Source organism: Terrapene carolina, unplaced genomic scaffold (assembly GCF_002925995.2).
Source record: "Terrapene carolina triunguis isolate 2854851 unplaced genomic scaffold, T_m_triunguis-2.0 Scaffold210, whole genome shotgun sequence".
Lineage (NCBI taxonomy): Eukaryota > Metazoa > Chordata > Testudines > Emydidae > Terrapene > Terrapene triunguis.
In genome coordinates this window covers 42,236,088-42,251,396 of record NW_020664561.1, presented here as the reverse complement: position 1 = coordinate 42,251,396, position 15,309 = coordinate 42,236,088, and the positions used below count along the sequence as shown (strand labels likewise).

The 15,309-nt window shown below is 40.1% G+C and overlaps 1 protein-coding gene across 9 annotated transcripts in view; it reads left to right on the top strand.

Annotated features, from left to right (window-relative positions):
• Positions 1-15,309, top strand: part of LOC112103319 (adhesion G protein-coupled receptor L2) — a 185,969-nt gene that overhangs the window by 84,501 nt on the left and 86,159 nt on the right. The gene's annotated exons all lie outside the window — the stretch shown is intronic.

Here is a 15,309-nt window from a genome sequence, read left to right as displayed (position 1 = left end):
TGCTCAAGATTTCCCAACAATAACTTAAGGAGGCCTTTCTAGTAAATACAGCTGCTGAGACCATCCAAAGCACTGTCAAGTAGTTCAGTCCCATTTCTAATATGAGGGTTGATAGGAATATACTAGAGCTTATACTAGTTAATTACTGTCTACAGATTTAAAAAAAAGATGGTGCTGAATGCAACGTTTGTGTGGTAGCATGGCCCTGTTCAGTGAAGCTCAATGCATGTTACGTGATTGCCTGAGAGGAATAGAAAAGCTACTTTCTCAGTCTCTGACCAGAATGCATGATAAGGCTTGGTGTCAAAAAGGGCAAGATGGGGCTCACAGCAATTATGGCAGAGGCATACTGGTTTCCTTGACAACCAGATTGAGGATTCTTTGTGATTTATTATTTACCACTTCAAACCCTCGTTCTGTGATTTAATTAGGGAGAGGGATTTCCATATGTCCAGTCCCTTCCAAATTTGAATACCCCAGCACTATTGTTATGACTACACTGCAACTATCCCAAATTGATGTTGCGCTGAAACAGCTACAAATTAGGCTCAGCATTTAGCTTTGTGGAATTTTAGGCAGGTCGCTTAGACAACAGTTAACTGAAATTCAAAGGATATTATACTGGGTGATGACTTGTTAATCTACACTTACTAACAAGGATAATAGACATCTGTGCTCACTCTCCCCCCTCTCCACCCCAGGTTTTTTCAAATGCCTCGGCTTGCAACAAGTGACACTACTCAGTCTTCTTTAGATATGTAGGAAAACAAAATAGTTTCTCCTGTGACCCAGCTTAATAATAAAATAGTTAATGGAGATATACTATCTCCTAGAGCTGGAAGGGACCTTGAAAGGTCATCAAGTCCAGCCCGCTGCCTTCACTAGCAGGACCAAGTACTGATTTTGCCCCAGATCCCTCAGTGGCCCCCTCAAGGATTGAACTCACAACCCTGGGTTTAGCAGGCCAATGCTCAAACCACTGAGCTATCCCTCCCCCCTTCTTTCCCTTGTTTTGCAGTTTGCTGTTTCAAATTATTTTCTATTTGCTGAGTACAGTAATATTTTTCAGCCACCCTTAAGAATATGTAAATATAGATATAAATAGATATTTGTTTTCTAACTTTACTTTTTCATTAAGGTGGACACTTTGTCATCTGAACAGGAACTCTGTGTGTTCTGGAGCAAAGACTCAGTTACTTGTATAATCAGTCAGAGACATTGTAAACACAGTTAAATATGGATTTCTAATTGCTTCAAGTGTTTTTCAGATATATATTTCTTGAATTGTATAATTAGATCAAATTGTGATCAATGGTACATTTTATCTCTCATAAATTTAAAAAACAATTTCATTATCTATTCAGACATGATCATTTATATAAGATGTATATTTTTTCAGGAACATAACTACAATGTTAAGTGAGGAGGAGTTACTGTATCACTGGAAAGCCTCTCTCACTGCATGTTGAGGCTGAAATTGGGGCCTCCTAAATAAATTTTTAAGAAAACAACTTTGCTGGGTTGCATGTTTTTTATTACATATTTGGCATGAAGCTTCTGCTGCATTCGATATAATAAATTAAGCAAAGTCCTATGTTTGTCAGAGCTTGGACTGGAATGCAGGGTATGTTGAAAGTGATTCAGGAGGTGGCACTTTCCCCTTCATAGGGCAGATCCAAAGCCCACTGAGGGCTGTACACTTAAAACTTGTATTGAAATACCTACATGTCTTGGGGGCGTGAAAAATCCACACGCCTGAGAGACGTAGCTTTGCTGCCCTAACCCCCGGTATAGACAGTGCTAGATTGAAGGAATAATTCTTCTGTTGACCTAGCTACCGCTTCTCGGGATGGTGGATTAACTACAGTGACGGGAGAACCAGTGAGTGTCCACATGGAAGTGCTACAGCAGCACAGCTGCAGTGTTTTAAGTGTAGACATACCCTGAATAGGTGGAAAGACTCCTGTTGACTTCAGTGGCCTTTGTGTCAAGTCCTACATCAATACTAAACCAATGTCCCATGGTGTTGGTAAGGGGTACTGGCAGCTAAAGACACTGTCTTTTTAAATGAAACAGAACAATGAGGCTCATTAATGATCCCATTGCATTTTTCCTGAGCACAATGGTGTTGAGCCTGGGTGATCTGACCAAATTCTAACAGCTCGCTCCTGCATTCATTAAGTCAATGGAAACCTCCCATTGACTTTAATGGTGCAGGATCAGGGCCTAATTGGGGTAATTAGATTCTGCTTTGCCCTAAATTTCCCCATTATTTTTGAGTGCAGCAGCTCCAAAGAGTTGTGTAATGTTGTCCCTTACCTCAGAGGTGGATGCATTTCTTTGCTGAGTAAAGTGCTTCCTAAATATTGCATATGGTTTACAAAGTGCACTTGCATTGTTGGATAAATGTAAATCATCACTGAGGAAAGTAGTAGTATTTCCTTTTTTCCCCAGTAAATATTATTTCACCCAGCAAATTTATTATACTGTATAGAACAAGATAATGTGGGCCAGATTCAGTGGAGCAGTGCTGGGTTACAGCAGCTAAAGCTCTGGCTTTCATAGTCAAAATAGGGCAGAAGTGAAAAATACATCACAATTGATTTATAGAAGTATGCATATTGCAAAGAAATAGATGCATTTTCCTGTAACTGTGGATGCCTGGGAAAATCCCTACTTGTACAAAAAGCTTCATGGTTTCTTTACTGTCTAAGCAGAGCAGAACCCCCTTTTAACATCTCAACTGAAAGATCAGCAGAGTAAACAGAATGGTGCTCAGCTTAATCTGCCTGAGAACAGTTAGAGGTGGAATCAGCCCTGCTGTGATTTGTACTTCCATGAAGTTGAGGTGTTCAGTACCTGATGATTAGATCACAAGCTATCCCCTCCTTTCTGCAAAACCCATCCTACTGTTTGTACACCTAAATAGTGTGTCTTGAGAACACGCTTTTTGATAGTTTCAGTAGGAAAGTGTAGTTTTAGGTGGGATGGAAAAAAAGAGCAGTCAGATCTGTTATATTTGATGGCTGCCTTTTTGAAATACTTGCTTCAGATATTTAGAGCAAGAATTTTCAAAAACAAAATTGCAGGCAAGTCTGGCAGTATATGTAATGTGTATTAATCTGTGAAGAAATTGCCTTATTTTCCAAGACTGTAATAATGGTGCAGTGAATTGTCTAGTTTGTGGGACTCACATGATGCCTGCATTTCTACATATCTCACATACAGCTTTCCAGTTTCTTTCATAAATTGATGCACTGTTTTGGAAGTGCAATTTATCAGCTATTAGATGCATGCTTCTTAAAAGGACGATATTAGTATATGTAAATATTTCCTGTCTCTAGTCCTTTGAAGTGTGTGCTTGTTGTTACTTTCGAATGTAAATACACCTCTACGTCGAAATAATGCTGTCCTCGGGAGCCAAAAAATCTTACCGTGTTATAGGTGAAACCGCGTTATATTGAACTTGCTTTGATCCCCCGGGGGGCCCACCCCCCCCCCCCCCCGAGCACTGCTTTACCACGTTATATCCGAATTCGTGTTATATCGGGTCGCGTTATATCGAGGTAACGGTGTAATATTAATCATGGAACTTCTGTCCCATGCATTCATAAGAAAAATGATTTTTGATTGTGTCTTGGGGTGGCTATTTCTGGGCCCTCTCCATTTCCATCCTCTCTCACTTGAGCACATGTACGCTGTCCATGCCAACACTGTCTGGCTAAGAGCTGAGAGCAGTACCTGTACTTTCTAGTGCACTCATTACCATAGCATTTGAGTACCCAGAAGAAGGGTAGTTTTGTGGCTAAGACACAGAACTTGAATTCTGAGATTTTAGGTTCAGTTTCCACCTGTGTGACTTAAATTACTTAATCTCTCAGGAACCTTGTTCACTATCTGTGAGAGAGGCTGTGGACACATGCCTACAGTTCCCCTATAGTTGGTTAATGCCACATTGTAGGTGTCTGATTTCCCCTTACTCAGGTATTTTCTCAGAGATACAGAGTAATTGTTTCATACAAAATATGGTTAGAAAAGATTACTTAGTCTTTCAGTCTGACACTAGGCATTTTTCAAGATTACTCACTGCTCATTCTGTTTTTGATAATATCTGAAGTGACTGCATTTGCCATAAAGTACATTTTTTAAATTGTTCTTCTGCTTGTTCTAAAAATGTATATCTGCTATATTTTGGCCATCAGTTTGCTCAGTGGGATCTTGCTTCTTGATATTTACAAGGGTTCTTCTTTCTCCTCCTAATCTAGTCCACTAGAAATATTTTAGAGGGTAGAGTGAATGAACGTAGGTATTGCTATGCTAAGAATAAATGTGTATGCACTCTAACTTTGTCTGAAGTGACGTGCTTCCATAGAAACCAAACACATTTTTCATTGTAAATTACACATGTGATAATAGTCTCCACACTGTCTCTATACATTTAGAAGAACACACCAAAAGAACAGAGGACATGTACACACACCCATTGTTACTTAAACCAGTTTAAAAATGTTTCACAAGTCTACACTTCTAAAAGAAACAAGACAAAACCCACCCTTGTACAATAATCTCTTGTACAAAATCTCTTATTGTACAATAACCCTTGTACAAAGATGCTACTGTTTACAGTGCTGATATTACACTATTTTTGGTGAATACTATAATAAATTGTAGAGGTAAACTCACATATTGTAACCTACGCATGGACTTGTATTTTCAGTTCAGTTTTCACACATAGATGTAGCATGCTGCATTTTGAAAATATAGCCTAAGAGGTGAATTTCCTTGTTCATAAAAGTCAATACAGAAAATACTTGTCATTCTATTAATTATAATTAATTATAATAAAATTCCTGAATGAGAACTGAACATGATGAAAAAGTACGGTAATTGCCAAGTAAGGGACAGATATTTTGTTACCTGTACTCAGGTTGAGTAGTACTGAGTTAATGGGATAACTGTGAAGTATGTTACTACTCAAAATGAGTAAGAGCATCAGAATGTGATCCTTAACTTTTACTGAAAGTAGAAACTTTGCTAAGCTGAACAAGGCAAGGTATAACCCTTTCACAAGCCAATGCACACAAAAGGCAATGAGTCATTACTGGCAACTTCATCCTGAGCAATATTTTGATCTTCTGTAGAGTGGTTTGACTTTCACTAATGTGCATATTCATAAGGAATTTTTACCCTTTTTTGAATTTGATTGCACATTCATGCATCACTGTGTGTAACTTATTTATTCAAGGTTTGGGGTATTTTTAAGCTTGGGGGAAAATGGTATTTTGCCTTTGTCCAACTGTCAACTCAGCATAGGCTTTTGAACATTGCTTATGGTTTTGTTTTTTCTCTTTACCAACCTTATGGTTAGCAGAAGTTCCCAGGCAAGTAGGACTGGGTGAGAGAATTTTGAAATAATTGTTTACCAAGAAATGATATTTTAAAGCAAATACAAAAATTACAATATATTTGAGTTTTGCTACCAACATCCTGTGGGGAGGAAGCAATTCAGCAGGAAATCCTGTTGGCACAGAATTTATGACACAGAAACCATTTGTGTGGCTTGCCTCCCTGTCTCAGCCCTCACTGAGGTTGTTCCAAATTCAGAAGCTTCTCCTTCCTGACAGGTAGCATGTTCAGTTAAGTGCACTGATGGCTAACCATGGGGGATAAGCTCTGAGAGACTAATTGATAGACACCCTCTGGCTGATTTGTTTTGAGAAACTTTTAAAGGTACTATGTGTTTAAGTGCTAAAGTAGAAAAGTAGGGTGCCCTCCTTCAGCAGGCAAAATATCGAGTGCCTACAATGTAAAGAAAAAGAAAGGAGACACTTGTCACCTGGGAACAGGCACCAAACTGGCAAAAGGAAGGGAGTGTCATGGATAGATGAATGGCTTCAGACTGGGATTATTCTAAACCTGGAGGACAAAGTTCTGCCCTCAGATGCTTGAAAGTCCCATTGAAATAAATGGGGGATGCGCATACATCTGAGCATAAAATTTGGCCCTGTGTGAGGATTGAATACCTCATATGCCTATTTAGGTGTGGTTCTGAGTGTTTCACCTTTAGGTCATGTGATTCCTATGTACCACAAGTTGGCAGTGATCAGAAATTGCCAGTGTCAAGTACCTGGTTTGGTGGCTTTTATTGAATTAATTGGTGGTTTCAATCAAATTCCAGTGCAGTGGCATTCAAGTGCAAAAAACACCACCACAGTGTGGTGTTAATTAGCACCCTTGTGGCAATTGCTGCAGGCAGGTGAAGGATTAAATGGGCATGAAAACAAGTCTGTGTGTTTACCCATAGTAGTGATTCCCTTCAGAATAAGGTTGAGGCGTGCCGGAGTAGGGTAGGAAAGCTTGCACTGCCACTGTCTGTGCTGTACTTGTTCTGGATGATTAGAGGACTTCAGTTTATGGAGCTGTCAATCTAGCACTCTTTTCTCTTGCTGTTTTAAAGAAAGAAAAATTGAAGTCTGCTGCCATGGAAAGCTAGATTTTTGGCCCTCTTGATTAAGGAGAGAGAGAGCTGCCTAGGTGAATTTAAATGAGGTATCCACCATAATTAACCATATGCAGAAGGAACTGTCACAGTTACAGTAAAGAAATGGGTTCCACTGCCCAGCCAGTTCCTGGTGCAGAAATCAGGTAGGCCTCAAAAATCATGTTTTGCTTCATAGGATTGTTTTTGAGAACGACAGGGGAAAAGAGATTATGAAAGGCAGATTCTAATATACTTCAGTGAAGTGGAAGCCAGAATCCAGTATTCTGTTGGAGGCTGTGCCTCAAAGAGGTTTCCGTGCTATATGTTTATGTATATACAAAATAGCTATATGATTATACAAAATTGCCAACTGTTGTAATTATGTTGCTTACAGCAAACCTTGAAATATACTAAAATTTGACAAATGTTTTCCAAATTTTAAATGACTTTTAGATTTCATATTAAAATAATTCCATTTTTCAGTCCTTTAATCTGAGGAGTTTGTTGAGAAAAGCTGTCATTAATTACTTAATGTTTGTAAAGTGCTTTGAATACGAAAATTGCTTGTAAGTGCACATTATTATTTTCAAAGAGCAAGGCTTCCAGATTTGGTATAGTGGGATTGTAAAATAAAATAAGGGGTCAGATGAGCTGTTCAGTCATTACTAATTGTCCGATGCAGCACTCTTGTACTCATGCCAGTAGTCCTTACTTATTAGAGTAATTCATTGAAGTAGAACTGTTGCTTGAATGACAGAGTAAAGACAACTCATGTGAGTATGGGTTTGAAGGATCAGGTGGCATATTGGGATTTTTAACCTTTTGTTAAAGTTCAAATAATAAATATGTCTTTGCTGTCATGTAATTTCCTCAGAATTATACAGTAGATAATTTTTAGCAATCAGGTAAAAAAGATTAAAAATTGAAATAAGATGCTTTACATTTAGTTGGACTATTAAAATGGATTTTCAGCAGTGAATAATCCATTCTCTCTAGATGCTCTTTTAGATACATTCTTTTGTTCCATCTCTGATGTGAAAATGTTACACTCTATATGAAGATGATGGCAGGACAACCAATTTTAAAAAGGGGTCATTTTCTGCATATTTTTCTATCCTGGTTGGAACAGCTGGCTGTTGTCTACTGTGGCATTGATTCATACTGTTTACATTTTATCTAGTGGATTTCACTGAAATGAGAACTGAGTACTGTGAACTCCAGACCTCGGAGTAGTATCAGAAGCTCTTATTGTGCCTATGTAATCTTTTAATAGACATGCTTGCCAGAACGATTTTTTCCTTTGAAGCTAGAATTAGATAGCACACTTGTCATTTAAATTGCCTATATCTTTGTGGTATTTGCTACTGCAAAGCATGATCTGTTGACCAGTATTGGATAATTTAGAAGCTGTTTAACAAAATAACATGCTTGTTTGTATAAAATATACACTGCCACGTGTGGCCCCCCCCCCCCAAAGGTGTGTGTGGGGGGGGAGAGGGACAGAGAGACTACCCTTAGTGGTGGTGTTAGATCGATCCTGTGAGGAATTTCTGGATTCTGAGGGTTTTATGCATGACTTGACAAATGCTTTGGTGAGCCCATGCTATGAATTCCCATAATTTTTGTAAACTGCCCCTCTTCTCCCTCTGTCTCTCTCTCTGTCTCTCTCTCTCTCTCTCTCTCTCTCTCTCTCATACCTACACACATAATGCATTCTTTCAGAAGTAGGGAGAAGGATTCTAAACACAGTTGTTCATACATATCTGCTTTTTTATAGAATGCAGAATTACAAAATATTCTCATCCAGTCTATCCCGTTTTGATCGGAAAATAAAAGAACTTTTTTCATCAAGCTTTGCATTTGTTTAACAAGTTATTATTGAAATTCTGCTCAACATGCCTCACTGTGTCTTGTTTGGAACTTGAATTGTATTTCATGATTTGATAAAATAAACGATTGTGAGAGAGACAACTGTAAACATTCTTCTTGAAAAGATGTGCTCTTTCCGAAAGACCTTTCCATAAGAGCCAAATAACACAAAAACTGACATTTCATTGTTATAATCACCCTGGTCAGTTTTGTTTCGTGTTCATATTACCTTCAACGACTGCACTCTTTTGCTTCGAATAATTTTGTATTTCCAGGAAGATTTACTGGTGGTTTAAGTTTTACCAAGGTTCTAACCGCAAGTAGTACTCATAGTTGCCAGTAATATTACTCTTTTTGTTTTTTCTTTACATGGGGAAAAATTCCAAGGTAACTTTTTTTTAATCTTTGTATATTAAGCTTGTTGCATTCTGTTAATATTGGCAACTCAAAAGGATTGTATGCGAGTGGGCACAAAACTGTATTATTAACTTCTCTTTGTGCTTTTATTAATTTAGATAACTTGTTAAAGACAAAATATTTCTTTAATTGGATTAAGTAGCTTGACAACAGGATGGTAAATGAGGCAGAACATGACATTTTGCAAACTTCTGTAAAATATTTTTTAGCATAGTGTGGATCACATTATGTCTACTTAGTAAAGCAGAGCATGCAAATTAGATTTCTGCAATGTGTACTTCAGTTTGCAATTAAATAGGAATAAGTAGTGGGGAAAGTTTCTTTACAAACTATTCTTTGGACTCAATGATCGATATGGCACAAAGAAACGCCTGCTACCATTAAAAATCCCCATTAACTTACTTTTAGCCTTACTTGAAACTGGAAACATGATCTTAGAAGAGCAGATTTATTTTATTATTTCAGATACAATGAATACACTCAACTGAACTTTGAGCAAGTAAAATGTGCAACAGGCATATGTTTGCCATGAAAATTGTTTATAAGTTGAGTGTTCAGCATGACAGCAACCTTGTTCTTTTTCTCATTAAGTATTTTTCTCCTTTCCATTTTAGGAAAGAAATCTGATTAAAATATATAAACACAAATGAATCGGAGGTAGCATATGCTTCAGTTGGCAATAGGCTGTTACTTGAGTTAATGTTTAGCTTGTGCTTGCAGTCACAGCCCCAGTACTGTAAAGGTCCTTGACAATCAGCTAGCACTGTGCTTCCTTAGACATCATGAGCACTGTCATCCAGGACATGGTTAGCCTGGAAGCAATTAGCAAAAACAACAAGGAAAGTTGATTTTTATTTTTGTTTTGATTTGCAGTCTAACAAAATAGTTTGTGTGTGGCACTGTAAAGTTTTTTCATCCAGGCAGCAGACTGAATGAAGATTCATTAGTAAAGCAGGGTGTTCAAAACATTAATGGCTGGAAGTGCACCTGAGATATAAAGTTGCTAGTGACAATAGTAATTATTGACAGAGTAGCATACTTACTTGTAAAAAGCTTTGAAATGATGCAAAACCCTGGTCTTTCAAATTTCCATCCTGTAGCAGTTTATCAGGAGTTATCTCCTGAATGTGAATGTATTTCAGTCCTAAGTCACTGCACCTGTTGCCAAGAGGTATTTATTCCAGTCATTCACCAAAAGCACAGAGCGTTATTGCTTGACATTTTATAGCACTGGAAAAAAAGCTGTCTTTTCAAAATCATTTGTTCAGAGAGGAGAAAATGGAGCAAAACAGTTCATTTTATCCTAAGCACTGCTATTTGGCAGTGTTCACATTTGCACGGCACAAAGCTGCAATATTGATTTTTCACTCACAAGGCCTCCCACTAGTTCTTTCTTCGATTGTCAGGGTTGTAAGATGGATTGAATTACACTTTGCTTGTTGAAATGCTTATTTTTTCTTTGTTGATAGCAAAAGATTATAAATGAAGCTTAGAATAAAGATCACATCAGCTTTGTTACAGGACTTGTAAATTTTTTTTGCTTACTTTATGGTAATTGTGTTGTAAAAATTCCATAGAGGGACCTCCCTGTCTAACACACTGCTTTCCCGCCTTCTCTCTCTGCAAAGTAGCATCCTACAATATAATGTGAGTGTCCTCTGTTACCCAATGAGTGACCTGATGTTAGCTTGTCTAATATTTTGAAATGTCAGCCCAAATATAGAGCAATGCATGTAGGGAAGGGGGAGGGGAAATCTAGGTCAATGTAGAATTGGTGATACTTAAATCAATTGCCACTTCCCTTAGATATAAGATTTGCAGTTAGCTAACATCAGTACAGTATTTTTAGGATTCAGTATATTTCCTGTTGCAAATATAAATGAGGGTAACGATCTGTATTCATCATAGATAATGTAGCATGATTTTCAGTACCATCCCTGTAACGATAGAAGTGTCTGACCTGATGCTGCAAACACGGAGTGGCTTACTGTGCTCAGTCAGCCACACACTGTCAGCTACTTTAACCTCTCTTAGAAGCAAGATGCTCTGCACCCATCTAGCGCTCCTCTACAAACTGCCAGGAGGCCACAGGAAAAATCCGGCAGCATAGGCAGAATTAACTAATTCCCTACTTTGTGCTGGATGACTTCATTTTCAGAATCACAGAATGCAGGAATGGCAACCATTGGCAGCATTATTACTAGTCCTGGCATGGCTGGGGCCATGGTGGTTTGTTTGGAGGAGCTGTTATATGCATCTGTGGGCATCTCATTCCTCTGCCCATTTTGCACCCTTATGGGGGTGTAGAATGGGGTAATGGTCAGATTCTGTAGCTTCTCTGCAGTAATTTGTTGCAAAGGAAGAATATATACAGGCCATAGTCACAAGCTAAAGTGTATATACTTTGGATCAAAATATGTTGACTGTAATTGAATCACACTCATGTATCGGAGACGAGAGCATGACCTTCTGGCTTTATCTTGGCCCATTGTGACTAGATTTAGCAAAGATCTAATATTAGTGTTTGATGCCATGCATCATATGTTCTGTCAAACCTAGGGGCACGAGTTTTGGATGATGTGAAAGTTTAATTTGAAGTTTCTTTTTTTTAAAGTGTACCGTTCTTTCTTCTGTTTTTAATAAATATTAAAATGGATGAGTGTAAACTGACTTCGCTTACAGATTGACATGATTAAAAGAAACAAGTCTTTTCTTGTTTTCTTCCCTTGCCTAGGGAGGTTGTGGAATCTCCATCTCTGGAGATATTTAAGAGTAGGTTAGATAAATGTCTATCAGGGATGGTCTAGACAGTATTTGGTCCTGCCATGCGGGCAGGGGACTGGACTCGATGACCTCTCGAGGTCCCTTCCAGTCCTAGAATCTATGAATCTATGAATCTATTTTGGAGATCTTACAACTCATCATCTCAATTCAATGGAAGTTTTAATCCACAGATTACTAACACAATAGAAAGAATGCCTCTACTACTGCCAAGATCACTTTCTCGCCCGTCAATTTGACCATATCATTTCTTTCTTTAAATCTTTCCACTGGATTCTCCTTCTCCACCTCATCAAATTCAAGATTATTGTCCTTTCCTTCAAAGCTCTATATAATTCTGCCCTTCTGTACTTATTTGGCCTTGTCCTTTTTGTCACTTCTTGTCTCTTCTGCTTCTCCAGTTACTCCACTATCCTCAAATTCTCCCCCAGTCATCTCTGCGCTTTCTTCCATTTTGCTCAGAATACTCTTCCTGTGCTGATCCACAAAGCCACTACTTTCTCTGCTTTTGATTCTCTTCTAAAGACATACTTCTGATACCATGACTATAAGAAACCAGTGTGTATGTGACTTGAGAATATTCTCTTTCATGCCCCCATCCAAATGCCCCAAAATGGCACATGCTACACCACCTGCTCTTTGTCTGTTTGTCTTTGTTTGAATTTTAGCTATGTATTATTGTTACAATGCATTTATTATTATAAACTCTTTGGTGCAGAAACTAGGCATTCTTTATGTTTGGTTGGAAAACACATAGCACCGCGTGAGAACTACTATAAATAAATAATAATTATGCCAGTCGTATTAATACGTATACCAGTGGTGTCCAAACCACAGCTCTTTTACAGTTGAAGTGCAGCTCTCAGAGCCCCTTACACCGCCCTCCCATTCTCCCACATACCAGACTGGGGGGTGGGGGGAGCTCGGGGCTTTTGCCCAGCGGGGAGGGGAGTCTAGGGGCTTCAGCCCTGTGGGGATGCCTGTTAGGGCTCAGGGCTTCATCCCCATGGGGCACACCTGCTGGGGCTGGGAGCTTCAGCAGGTGCTTCCCGTGGGGCTGAAACCCCCAGAACCATCTCTCTACAGGGCAGAAGACCCGAGCCACCACCCCGCCACGGGGCTGAAGCCCCAAGCCCCGGCAAGCACACCCGGCTCTCGAACTTCTGTTGATTATCATGTGTGTCTCAGAGGGTCAGTAACTTTGGCCACCCCTGCAATTCACCATATTTAAAATAGACTATACCAAATGATTCATATGCTGTGTTGCATGTGTGTAATAAATGTCTGAACCAAAAATCTTTCTGATCACATAATGACTGTATGTGTGTAATAGTTGTATATTATTCCAAATGTTTTGCTTATGGAAGGGAGAGAAATGTTTAGATAGGTAATTCTTGAAATACCTAACCCTTTAGTGTACACCAGAAACCTTTATGGAATCTTAACTATAACAGTGCTAGAGTGTGTTACTAGTTTTACTAGAATGCTTAAAAAAAAAAAAAAATCTGTGGTGCTGTTGAAAAGTATCTACTATTTTTAAAGAAGTTATTTAGTACTATCAAATCATCTAACTTATCCCACAATTTAAGATGATGATGGGTTCAAATTTTGTGTCAGGGAGACAGAGCAATCTGATCTATGTTAAATCTTGTACGTATAGCACAGTGGTTCTCAAATTTTTATGCTGGTGACCCCTTTCACATAGCATGACTCTGAGTGCGACCCCCCCCACCCCCTTATAAATTAAAACCACTTTTTTAATATATTTAACACCATTATAAATGCTGGAAGCAAAACGGGGTTTGGGGTGGAGGCTGACAGCTCGCAGCCCCCCAATGTAATAAGTTGAGGGATTCCGACCCCCAGTTTGAGAACCCCTGGTATAGCAGAATATAGCATATAGCTACTTTATGCTAGCACTCTACACTGACTGCATAATGATGATAAAGGACAAAAGGTTTCCTATTGAATTAGCTAGTCCTAGGTTTTGGTGCCCCAGATAATTGCATGTTACTTCAAAACCCTCAATGGAATGGTTTGCTTTAAGGAATTCTCTCAGACAGAAGAAGATTTCGTGGGGGGGGGGGGGGGAATTGTAAAGGGGATGAATTTTCCTGATTGGACGCAGGAACTTTTCAGCACACTTCTGCAGTCCATTGCAGAAATTACTCACATACTTACTCGTAGTGCTGTTACTCAAGTAATGTGCTATTAGTTTATGCAAAATGGCACAGGTACGTACACTAAAATGTAGGTCTGCCGAGCAGCTCTTACAAGCTGTTATGTACTGTGTCTGTGTCAGGCAGAAACTGTCATGGGGGCCACTTTTGGGACATAGAACATCCAAGAAAGGAAAGCTGTATTTCAAAGAGCGAGGAGAGGCACAAAGAGGAGAGAACCGAGACAGGCAACGCTTTTTCCTCACATTGTTTAGCTGTGACTCTCATCATCTCTGCCTGCTCCCCACTCTTGCAGACTGCTTCTCAGGCTGGGATCTGAGTAGTTAGATAGAGGGCAAAGTAGCTGCTTGGCAAGTTGCTCATCATAAGGCCCTCTTGCCATCCCAAACACCGTTATCACCAGGGAACCCACACCTGAGACCACACCTCCGTCCTACCACCAGGCGGACACTCACTGCCCCAGTCAAGCACCTCCCACCGCCACCACTCAGCCAGCTGCCCCAAGTGCACTCCCTCTCCCAACATCTTGGGTCAGAGCCAGAGGTCAGAAGCCGAATGCCGGAGCCCAGAGTGAGCCAGAGGCATGGTCGGGAAGCAGAGCCGGGGGTCAGAGCCAAAGGTGTCCAGGATGGATAAGGGCAGGAGCAGGCATAGGCTGGGAGCAGGCATGGGAGCAGGAAGCAGGATCAAGCACAGTTGCAGTGTGGGATGTGTTGTGCTGGCTGCTGCTGGGTCAAGTAGTAGTTTAGCTCCATCCGTTCACCAAGTCAATCAGGCAACCCCCTGCTAGCCTCAGCTATGCCCCAGTGTGTTGGTGGGAGACTGACCTTGCTGCAGTTGGCTCCCTGACACTGCACTTCCACCCAACCAGCTTCTTTTGCCACTGCCCACTACACACTCAGCTGCACCAGGCACTTCCCCCTACTAGAACTCCCACCGAATCAACTTCTTCATCTATCCAGATGCTCCAGCTGACTCCTCCAGCTGCCCCTCCTTATCCTTCTTAGGGCTGGTCTTCACTACCCGCCCGGATTGGCGGTAGAAAACTGATCTCTCGGGGATCGATTTATTGCGTCTCGTCGGGACGCGATAATCGATCCCCGAATCGATGTGCGTACTCCACCAGCCCAGGTAGGAGTAAGCGCCATCGACGGGGGAGCCGCGGCGGTCGATTTGCCGCCGTCCTCACAGCGGGGTAAGTCGGATCAGATACGTCGAATTCAGCTACGCTATTCCCGTAGCTGAATTTGCATATCTGAAATCGATCTCCCCCCCCGTAGTGTAGACGTAGCCTTAGAGAGACAGGTTCTCCTGGGGTGGAGAAAGGGGAGGTTAAGGTCCTGCCTCTGAAAACTCGGCAGCTATGTGAATTGGTTGTGAGAAGAATTCTCCCCTGTTGTGTAGCTGAGTTTTCTGCAAATGTGCAATAAAAGAGCAACAGCACATTGATTTACACTGTAAAAACAGTAGCTTTTCAGTGCAAAGGACTGAAAACTTAACTTTGTAACATTTTTTTTAATTAAAGCTCAGAATGTGTAGAATCCAGAAGAAACCACCAAGCAATTCTGAAATTCTGAAAAC